The following is an 11,025-nucleotide window of genomic DNA, read 5'->3' as shown; positions in this document are numbered from 1 at the left end:
TTCAAGTCATACACAGATCTGTGTATGACTTGAAAAAGCCCACTGTGTGGGCGAAACGTTGTCAATAAAGGATCACATTAAACTGCATATGTGTTTATGTTTCCAAGGTTCCTTGATGTTGGTGAGGGGCTCTTGGTTTAGGGAATTGGATCTGTGCTCCAGTTCCCTGAATTAAGCCTGAATGCCTTCCACATCTCCCCCCCAGGCGCTGTATAATCCTCCGGGTTTAGCGCTTCCCCCTTGATTATAAAATAATAATCTGACCGCGGGTTCAAATCCCACCCGTGGTATGGTTTGTGCATAGTGATGTTCTGTTGTTTGTGGGTATAAAAGCATCAGAACTTGGCTGCCCCTTTTTGACCGGGTGTGGAAGTGTGAATGGCTCATTACTCTATAATTTGTTCATGATTGTAGCCATGTATAAACGTAAGTAACCATTCTTACAGTATTCATTACCTTTGTAACTTGTGAGCTCATTACCTTTGTAAATTGTGAGTTCATTACCTTTGTAAATTGTGAGTTAAGATAAGATAAGATAAGATTTCGTTCGGATTTTTAACCCCGGAGGGTTAGCCACCCAGGATAACCCAAGAAAGTCAGTGCGTCATCGAGGACTGTCTAACTTATTTCCATTGGGGTCCTTAATCTTGTCCCCCAGGATGCGACCCACACCAGTCGACTAACACCCAGGTACCTATTTGCTGCTAGGTGAACAGGATAACAGGTGTAAGGAAACGTGTCGAAATGTTTCCACCCGCCGGGAATCGAACCCGGGCCCTCCGTGTGTGAAGCGGGAGCTTTAGCCACCAGGCCACCGGACCTTTGTAAATTGTGAGTTCATTACCTTTGTAAATTGTGAGTTCATTACATTTGTAAATTGTGAGTTCATTACATTTGTAAATTGTGAGTTCATTACCTTTGTAAATTGTGAGTTCATACCTTTGTAAATTGTGAGTTCATACCTTTGTAAATTGTGAGTTCATTACCTTGTAAATTGTGAGTTCATTACCTTGTAAATTGTGAGTTCATTACCTTTGTAAATTGTGAGTTCATTACATTTGTAAATTGTGAGTTCATTACCTTTGTAAATTGTGAGTTCATACCTTTGTAAATTGTGAGTTCATACCTTTGTAAATTGTGAGTTCATTACCTTGTAAATTGTGAGTTCATTACCTTGTAAATTGTGAGTTCATTACCTTTGTAAATTGTGAGTTCATTACCTTGTAAATTGTTTAGCTATCAAAACTTTGGAGTCCAGTTCCTGGACCCATTATGTACCTCTGTAATCTTTTGACTACCGCCCACAGGATGGGTATGGAAAATTTTTAATTTTCCGAAACTATAGTGCCTAATAGGTGTTTGATGTGTTTACCTGGAGTTTACCTGGAGAGAGTTCCGGGGGTCAACGCCCCCGCGGCCCGGTCTGTGACCAGGCCTCCTGGTGGATCAGAGCCTGATCAACCAGGCTGTTGCTGCTGGCTGCACGCAAACCAACGTACGAGCCACAGCCCGGCTGATCAGGAACTGACTTTAGGTGCTTGTCCAGTGCCAGCTTGAAGACTGCCAGGGGTCTGTTGGTAATCCCCCTTATGTGTGCTGGGAGGCAGTTGAACAGTCTCGGGCCCCTGACACTTATTGCATGGTCTCTTAACGTGCTAGTGACACCCCTGCTTTTCATTGGGGGGATGGTGCATCGTCTGCCAAGTCTTTTGCTTTCGTAGTGAGTGATTTTCGTGTGCAAGTTCGGTACTAGTCCATCTAGGATTTTCCAGGTGTATATAATCATGTATCTCTCCCTCCTGCGTTCCAGGGAATACAGGTTTAGGAACCTCAAGCGCTCCCAATAATTGAGGTGTTTTATCTCCGTTATGCGCGCCGTGAAAGTTCTCTGTACATTTTCTAGGTCGGCAATTTCACCTGCCTTGAAAGGTGCTGTTAGTGTGCAGCAATATTCCAGCCTAGATAGAACAAGTGACCTGAAGAGTGTCATCATGGGCTTGGCCTCCCTAGTTTTGAAGGTTCTCATTATCCATCCTGTCATTTTTCTAGCAGATGCGATTGATACAATGTTATGGTCCTTGAAGGTGAGATCCTCCGACATGATCACTCCCAGGTCTTTGACGTTGGTGTTTCGCTCTATTTTGTGGCCAGAATTTGTTTTGTACTCTGATGAAGATTTAATTTCCTCATGTTTACCATATCTGAGTAATTGAAATTTCTCATCGTTGAACTTCATATTGTTTTCTGCAGCCCACTGAAAGATTTGGTTGATGTCCGCCTGGAGCCTTGCAGTGTCTGCAATGGAAGACACTGTCATGCAGATTCGGGTGTCATCTGCAAAGGAAGACACGGTGCTGTGGCTGACATCCTTGTCTATGTCGGATATGAGGATGAGGAACAAGATGGGAGCGAGTACTGTGCCTTGTGGAACAGAGCTTTTCACCGTAGCTGCCTCGGACTTTACTCTGTTGACGACTACTCTCTGTGTTCTGTTAGTGAGGAAATTATAGATCCATCGACCAACTTTTCCTGTTATTCCTTTAGCGCGCATTTTGTGCGCTATTACGCCATGGTCACACTTGTCGAAGGCTTTTGCAAAGTCTGTATATATTACATCTGCATTCTTTTTGTCTTCTAGTGCATTTAGGACCTTGTCGTAGTGATCCAATAGTTGAGACAGACAGGAGTGACCTGTTCTAAACCCATGTTGCCCTGGGTTGTGTAACTGATGGGTTTCTAGATGGGTGGTGATCTTGCTTCTTAGGACCCTTTCAAAGATTTTTATGATATGGGATGTTAGTGCTATTGGTCTGTAGTTCTTTGCTGTTGCTTTACTGCCCCCTTTGTGTCGATATGAGTCAAAAATATATTTGACAATAGGATAGAACCAAGAGTTCCCTTTGCGCATGCGCGGATGTGCGGGGGGAGAGGTCGACTCGGGCCATGGGGGAGGCGGGAGTGTTTTGAATAGAGTGAGGAGGCTGGGAAAGCATGGAACCAGGAAATTGGCGTTCACGGCGGCCTAAGGATTAATATAGGCCTCATTTCATAATAGGAAGTGTCGTAACTGTTCCTGGTGGAGAGTGAGGGAACGTGATTTATGGGACCACAGTAATAAAGTGGTAAAATGAGTGAATAAGGGTAGGACCGGGTGACTGGCGCATCACCATGGACTGTGTCCTGAGGAAAATTACCCTTGGTTTAATCATCACTCATCGGTCTCAGATCTTAATGGAGTGATCTCTAATGTGTATAATAATTATGAGACATTAAATCGTCTTGTGAATTGTAATGTAATTAATGATAATAACACTAAGTTAAGAGAATGCGTGAAGTGAAGTAAGTCGCCTTGCTCCGAGTGAACACGTTAGACCTCGTTCCCGGGATGAGGATAATGAAGTTCATTGAGTCACGACTTCTAAACCGGGACAAACCAACGGATACCTCGTCCTGCTGGAATGAGAGCCGTGTCGGTGTAGCAGGACATCGAAATGAGATGGTGAATGGAGGAAATAAGGAGTATCAATCACCCACAGTTAAGTAACCCTTCTAGTTATAGCAGACTGATACTGGCCAGATAGGTTATGAGTGATCCAGCTACATCAAGTGACCACCAGAGAATATCTGGTAAGTGGAGAGATTATGTACAAGTGTTTTTCCTTGATGGATATATCCATGTGTAACCTACCCCCCCCTCCCCCTTCATTCAGTTACACTAATATAATCTATACAGTCCACAGTTAATTAGTAGCACCGTACTTGTGGGTGCTATCCAATCCATACTGGTCTCAGATAGATATGGATAAGATTGTGAGGTCGAAGGAACCACCTGCCGTGACCAGGGGTGGTTAAGTTTTCTCACATGTCTACACGGGGTGACTACGGTAAACAATATGGTTGTCTCCCAATGAGATTACTTGTATGTATATAATGTTGAGGTACATACAGGTAATCACCCCTAGAAAATTTTCCACAATGGGTATGGGGTGCATAATAAACATTAAACTAACTAACTAATCCCTTCCATTTTTTGTGCATCCAGACTGGGAGGAGCAACTCTATTTCTGGGCAAAAATGTGAGTTGCTCAAGAGAAAAGACTTGTAAGTAAAGAAAGTCTAATGTAACAATATTACCAATGTAGCTACAGAGTGTCAAAACACTGAGTTAAGGCCATCAAGGAGAAAAGACCATGTTGTTAAATTAGACACATGTGCAACTCTTGGGTATGTTTACTGAGGAAACGTTTCGCCACACAGTGGCTTCATCAGTCCATACAAAGGAGAAACTTGAAGAACAGGAGGAGAATGAGGTAATCAGTCCCTCAACCTTGAGTATGGTCAGTCCATCAATCTTGAATAGAATACCGGATTGATGGACTGACCACATCGACTCAAGGTTGAGGGACTGATTACCTCATTCTCCTCCTGTTCTTCAAGTTTCTCCTTTGTACGGACTGATAAAGCCACGGTGTGGCGAAACGTTTCCTCAATAAAGATACCCAAGAGTTGCACATGTGTCTAATTTAACATGTCGGTTCTTTGAACCATTCATCTACAACGAGAAAAGACCAGACTTGTCGCCATGTGGTGGAAGAATGGACCAGGTAACATATGCGTAAATACTTATCCATTGAATATATTATTTTATGGCCCGGTGGCCAGGTGGCTAAAGCTCCCGCTTCACACACGGAGGGCCCGGGTTCGATTCCCGGCGGGTGGAAACATTTCGACACGTTTCCTTACACCTGTTGTCCTGTTCACCTAGCAGCAAGTAGGTACCTGGGTGTTAGTCGACTGGTGTGGGTCGCATCCTGGGGGACAAGATTAAGGACCCCAATGGAAATAAGTTAGACAGTCCTCGATGACGCACTGACTTTCTTGGGTTATCCTGGGTGGCTAACCCTCCGGGGTTAAAAATCCCAACGAAATCTTATCTTATCTTATCTTAACAGTGTTGTCAGTGACGTATTCTGAAAAGATGGATATGTTGTCAGAAACTGAGGTTGTCTACCCATGAATGTTAATATTGCCTTGGACTATAATGCAGGAGTGATGACAGCAGATAATTAACACCCGTACCGGGGATCGAACCATGGACCTCTATGTACGAGTTGAGTGCGATACCAACCTAGCTACGGGACAAATTACATTAATTACTGAAATATCAATCAATTCCCCCAGTGCTTCGACTTTTTTGCTTAGCTAGTTTTAACATTTTCTTAAAAGAAATTACTCTACCATTACCAGTAACAGCCTGGTTGATCAGGCTGTGATCCACCATGAGGCCTGGTCACAGACCGGGCTACGGGGGCGTTGACCCCCGGAACTTGGGGGTCAACGTCACAGTTTCGGGGGTCAACGCCCCCGCGGCCCGGTCTGAGACTAGGCTCAATTTGCTAATATTTACACAATTGGCCTATTAAAATTTAACTTTGACCTATGATTGTGTCGCTAGTTTTTTGTAATTCTTGTATCGAGAAAAATAGCCTGTACAAGACTAATTGTATAGCTGCGTCACACTCACAGATGCTGCGTCACACTCACAGATGCTGCGTTACACTCAGAGATCTGGTTGCGTCACACTCAGAGATGCTGCGTTACACTCAGAGATGCTGCGTCACACTCAGAGATGCTGCGTCACACTCAGAGATCTGGTTGCGTCACAGAGATGCTGCGTCACACTCAGAGATCTGGTTGCGTCACACTCAGATGGTGCATCACACTCAGAAATGTGGTTGCGTCACACTCAGAGATGCTGCGTCACACTCAGAGATCTGGCTGCATCACACAGATGCTGCGTCACACAGAAATGTGGTTGCGTCACACTTAGAGATGCTGCGTCGCACTCAGAGATCTGGTTGCGTCACACTCAGAGATCTGGTTACGTTACACTCAGAGATGCTGCGTCACACTCAGATGCTGCGTCACACTCAGAGATCTGATTACGTTACACTCAGAGATGCTGCGTCACACTCAGAGATGCTGCGTCACACTCAGAGATCTGGTTACGTTACACTCAGAGATGCTGCATCACACTCAGAGATGCTGCATCACACTCAGAGATGCTGCATCACACTCAGAGATGCTGCGTCACACTCAGAGATGCTGCGTCACACTCAGAGATGCTGCGTCACACAAACCTACACCTTTACGTTTGATTAGTTCCGAAAGTCTACCCCCAGAGCCCGGTCATGGGCTAGGGTCGTCTGGTGCTAGCCTGGTCAACCAGGCTGCTGCTGCTGGCGACCCTCTGACCCACATATCCATCACAGCCTGGTTGATCTGGCACCTGGTAAAGAAAACATCTGCACTTGTTCCAGCAGTGTTTCTAATATCTTCTGGTAAGATAAAGATTGAGACACTTATGCAACATATGGGAGACAAGAAATGTTAAATTTTCTAACCTGTGGTGATAATTATTATAAAGTCGATGGTCACTTTAGCCAGGTATCACTATATCATATTTAAGTAATATTATAGGTAATCGTTTATTGTTTTGGTCGCTTATTTAAAGGTTTTGTATCGATATTAACCTGTATATTCTTGAGTATACCTGGAGAGGGTTTTTGGTGAACCACAGCCTGGTTGATCAGGTACTGATTTTAGGTGCCTGTCTAGTGCCTGCTTGAAGATAGTCAGGGGTCTTGAAGACAGTCAGGGGTCTTGAAGACAGTCAGGGGTCTTGAAGACAGTCAGGGGTCTTGAAGACAGTCAGGGGTCTTGAAGACAGTCAGGGGTCTTGAAGACAGCCAGGGGTCTTGAAGACAACCAGGGGTCTTGAAGACAACCAGGGGTCTTAAAGACAACCAGGGGTCTTGAAGACAGTCAGGGGTCTTGAAGACAATCAGGGGTCTTGAAGACAGTCAGGGTTCTTGAAGACAGTCAGGGGTCTTGAAGACAACCAGTGGTCTTGAAGACAACCAGTAGTCTTGGAAGACAGTCAGGGGTCTTGAAGACAGTGAGGAGTCTTGAAGACAACCAGGGGTCTTGAAGACAGCCAGGGGTCTTGAAGACAACCAGGGGTCTTGAAGACAGTCAGGGGTCTTGAAGACAATCAGGGGTCTTGAAGACAGTCAGGAGTCTTGAAGTCAACCAGGGGTCTTGAAGACAACCAGTGGTCTTGGAAGACAGTCAGGGGTCTTGACGACAACCAGGGGTCTTAAAGACAACCAGGGGTCTTGAAGACAGCCAGGGGTCTTGAAGACAACCAGGGGTATTGAAGACAGCCAGGGGTCTTGAAGACAGCCAGGGGTCTTGAAGACAGCCAGGGGTCTTGAAGACAGTCAGGGGTCTTGAAGACAACCAGGGGTCTTGAAGACAACCAGGGGTCTTGAAGACAACCAGGGGTCTTAAAGACAACCAGGGGTCTTGAAGACAGCCAAGGGTCTTGAAGACAGTCAGGGGTCTTGAAGACAATCAGGGGTCTTGAAGACAACCAGGGGTCTTGAAGACAGCCAGGGGTCTTGAAGACAACCAGGGGTATTGAAGACAGCCAGGGGTCTTGAAGACAGCCAGGGGTCTTGAAGACAGCCAGGGGTCTTGAAGACAGTCAGGGGTCTTGAAGACAACCAGGGGTCTTGAAGACAACCAGGGGTCTTGAAGACAACCAGGGGTCTTAAAGACAACCAGGGGTCTTGAAGACAGCCAAGGGTCTTGAAGACAGTCAGGGGTCTTGAAGACAATCAGGGGTCTTGAAGACAACCAGGGGTCTTGAAGACAACCAGGGGTCTTGAAAACAGTCAGGGTTCTTGAAGACAGTCAGGGGTCTTGAAGACAGCCAGGGGTATTGAAGACAACCAGGGGTCTTGAAGACAACCAGGGGTCTCGAAGACAGCCAGGGGGGTCTTGAAGACAGCCAGGGGTCTTGAAGACAGTTAGGGGTCTTGAAGACAGTCAGGGGTCTTGAAGACAGTCAGGGGTCTTGAAGACAGCCAGGGGTCTTGAAGACAGTCAGGGGTCTTGAAGACAGCCAGGTGTCTTGAAGACAGCCAGGGGTCTTGAAGACAGGCAGGGGTCTTGAAGACAACCAGGGGTCTATTGGTAATCCCCCCTTATGTATGCTGGGAGGCAGTTAAACAGTCTTGGGCCCCTGACACTGTGTTGTCTCTTATTATGCTAAAGGCGCCTCTGCTTTTCACTGGGGTAATGTTGCATCTCCTGCAGAGTCTTTTGCTTTCATAAGGAGTGATTTTCGTGTGCAAGTTTGGTACTAATCCCTCTAGGATTTTCCAAGTGTATATTATAATGTGTATTTCTCCTCTGCATTCCAGGGAGTACAAATCAAGAGACTTCAACCTTTCCCAGTAATTTAGGTGCTTTATGGTGCTGATAAGTGCAGTGAAAGTTCTCTGTATATTCTCCAGGTCTGCAGTTTCGCCTGCCTTGATAAGGGCCGTCAGTATACAGCAATATTCCAGCCTAGAGAACACATCATGGGCTTGGCGTCCCTAGTTTTGAAGGTTCTCATTATCCATCCTATCATTTTCCTTGCAGATATATTGTTGTGATCTTTAAAAGTGAGATTCTCTTACATTATCACTCCCAGGTCCTTCACATTATGTGGTTGGAATTAGTTTTATACTCCGATACAGTTTTTATTTCCCGAGTGTTCCATAGCTGAGTAATATCAATTAAATCTGTCTTCACTGAACATTATAATGTGGTAGCCACTGCCAATGTGGCTCTGACCAGTTCGTTGTATCTAAGTTCCTCTCTTAAAAGGTTGAGTTTTAGTTGACAGATGTGGGATGACAGGAGATCAGGCCTCACAGCCTCACCTCTTCTCACCTTAAACTATTCGACCTTAAGAATTATTTCTGACCATTTGTGCTAAATCATACTATCTCTCTCTCTCTCTCTCGTGTGAACATGACACTGCACATGTCACTCTTTTTATAATCCTCCAGGAAGGCCAGTGTGTGATGAAGGTCAGGTCACCTCCAAGGAGAAAATTGCGAAGCTGAAAATTAGAGATAGTGAACCAGTTAACAAGACCAGCTGGTGGTGGCAAGGTACTGTCTCACCTTGTTCCAAGGTGGAGTCTTTCTTGGAGCAAAGCCGCTTCTTCTCAAGGTATTTCTTGGACTTCCTCTTCTTGTCTGCAGCATTGTAAGCTCCTGAAGATGTGTTGATTACAATACGAAAGGCCTAGAGCTATCATTCAACTCCCGTGGTTGTTTTGCACCCTGTATCGCTTGTTCGCGATTTTTGCATTATATATATATATATATATATATATATATATATATATATATATATATATATATATATATATATATATATATATATATATATATATATATGTATATATATATATATATATATATATATATATATATATATATATATATATATATATATATATATATATATATATATATATATATATATATATATATATATATATATATATATATATATATATGCCACAGCAGGATTCGAACCTTCACTCTGCCAGACTCCAGGTAAGTATGGGCGCCTAGCCGAGACTAGACGGTCGAATTGTTTCGCCTACACGGTAGGCTCCTTCCAATGCAGAGCCATTAGATGTAGCAGTAATGAAATGAGGATGTAATGAGTCCGTCAGTCTTGAATAGTATCTGTGGTAATCAGTCCATCAGGTGAGGAACTGAACTACCTCAGATACTGTTTCTCCAAGGTTGAGGGCTGTTTTTGACTGTAGAAGTCTACTGTATAGGCCAAACATTTCTTCAACAAAGATGCCTAGTGTTGCACATACGTCTTATTCAGCAGGATATATACACCGTGAAGTATATATATCTGTCAATGCATATTCTCAAACATTTTCTGGTTTATTCTAGGTAATCTACACATATATTACTATGTGTATCTCTGCCTGAATAAACTTAATAGGCAATATTTTTGTGAATAGTATTCTTGAACAGTGATCCCTCGTGTAGTTAATAATAATAATAATAATATCTTCATTTCTACAATCACAGATATAACTTATACAGACCATAGCTGACACCTATGACATACTACTATATAGAAAGTCCCTTGTTATGCTGAGCATTTCCCGCAAATTAGGTCCGTTTTGTCCCCTGGATGGTACCCACACCAGTCCACTAACACCCAGGTACCTATTTCACTGCTAGGTGAACATGGACAGCAAGTGTAAGGTGGCTAACACCCAGGTACCTACTTGCTGCTAGGTGAACATGGACAGCAGGTGTCTCAAGGAAACACGTCCTAATGTCCTCCCTGTATTGGGTTGCTGCTACCCACACACACATGAATATCATAATGGTATAAATACCGAGAAGTTGATAAGACATATGTATCTCGATTACGAAATGTTTCGCCCACACAGCAGACATCTTCAGTCCAGTACAGAGGTAGCAGCAGCAATAGAGATGTAAAGAGGGTGTGATGAACATACCGTTAGTGCCTTCTCTGTTTTCGACTGAAGAGGCCTACTGTGCAGGCGGCAATTTTTGGAATAGATACCTAACTATTGCACACGTGACCAGGGACGGATCTACTATGAAATCAATGAAGTTTAAGCTTCAGGGCCCCTAATCCCGGAGGGGCTCCTAATCCCGGAGGGGCTCCTAATCCCGGAAGGGCCCCAGAAGTGACTTTGGTATACCTGGAGAGGGTTTCGGAGGCCAACGCCTCCGTGGCCCGGTCTGTGACCAGGCCTTCAGGTGGATCAGGGCCTGATCAACAAGGCTGTTACTGTTGGCCGCTCGTAAACCAACGTACGACCCACAGCCCGGCTGGTCAGGTACTAACTTTAGGTGCCTGTCCAGTGCCTTCTTGAAGACAGCCAGGGGTCTTGAAGACAGCCAGGGTTCTTGAAGACAGCCAGGGGTCTTGAAGACAGTCAGGGGTCTAGAAGACAGCCAGGGGTTTATTGGTAATCCCCCTTATATATGTTGGGAGGCAGTTTAACAGTCTTGGGCCCTTGACACTTACTGTGTTATCTCTTATCATGCTAGTGGCGCCTCTGCTTTTCACTGGGGTAATGTTGCATCTCCTGCCGAGTCTTTTGCTTTCACA

The 11,025-nt window shown here is 44.5% G+C and overlaps 1 protein-coding gene across 1 annotated transcript in view; it reads left to right on the top strand.

The window, feature by feature from the left end:
* The first annotated feature begins 6,214 nt into the window (after window positions 1-6,214).
* Window positions 6,215-11,025, top strand: part of LOC128691783 (glucose dehydrogenase [FAD, quinone]) — a 64,231-nt gene continuing 59,420 nt past the window's right edge. Inside the window, exons 1-2 of the mRNA XM_070100880.1 lie at window positions 6,215-6,341; window positions 8,907-9,011. The gene's annotated coding sequence lies outside the window, so the exon portion shown is untranslated. The remainder of the gene's footprint in view (window positions 6,342-8,906; window positions 9,012-11,025) is intronic.

The sequence above is a fragment of the Cherax quadricarinatus genome, chromosome 75 (genome assembly GCF_038502225.1).
Source record: "Cherax quadricarinatus isolate ZL_2023a chromosome 75, ASM3850222v1, whole genome shotgun sequence".
In the NCBI taxonomy this organism is placed as follows: domain Eukaryota; kingdom Metazoa; phylum Arthropoda; class Malacostraca; order Decapoda; family Parastacidae; genus Cherax; species Cherax quadricarinatus.
Note: the sequence above shows the minus strand (reverse complement) of the source record. Positions and strands in the feature narration are given on the sequence as shown.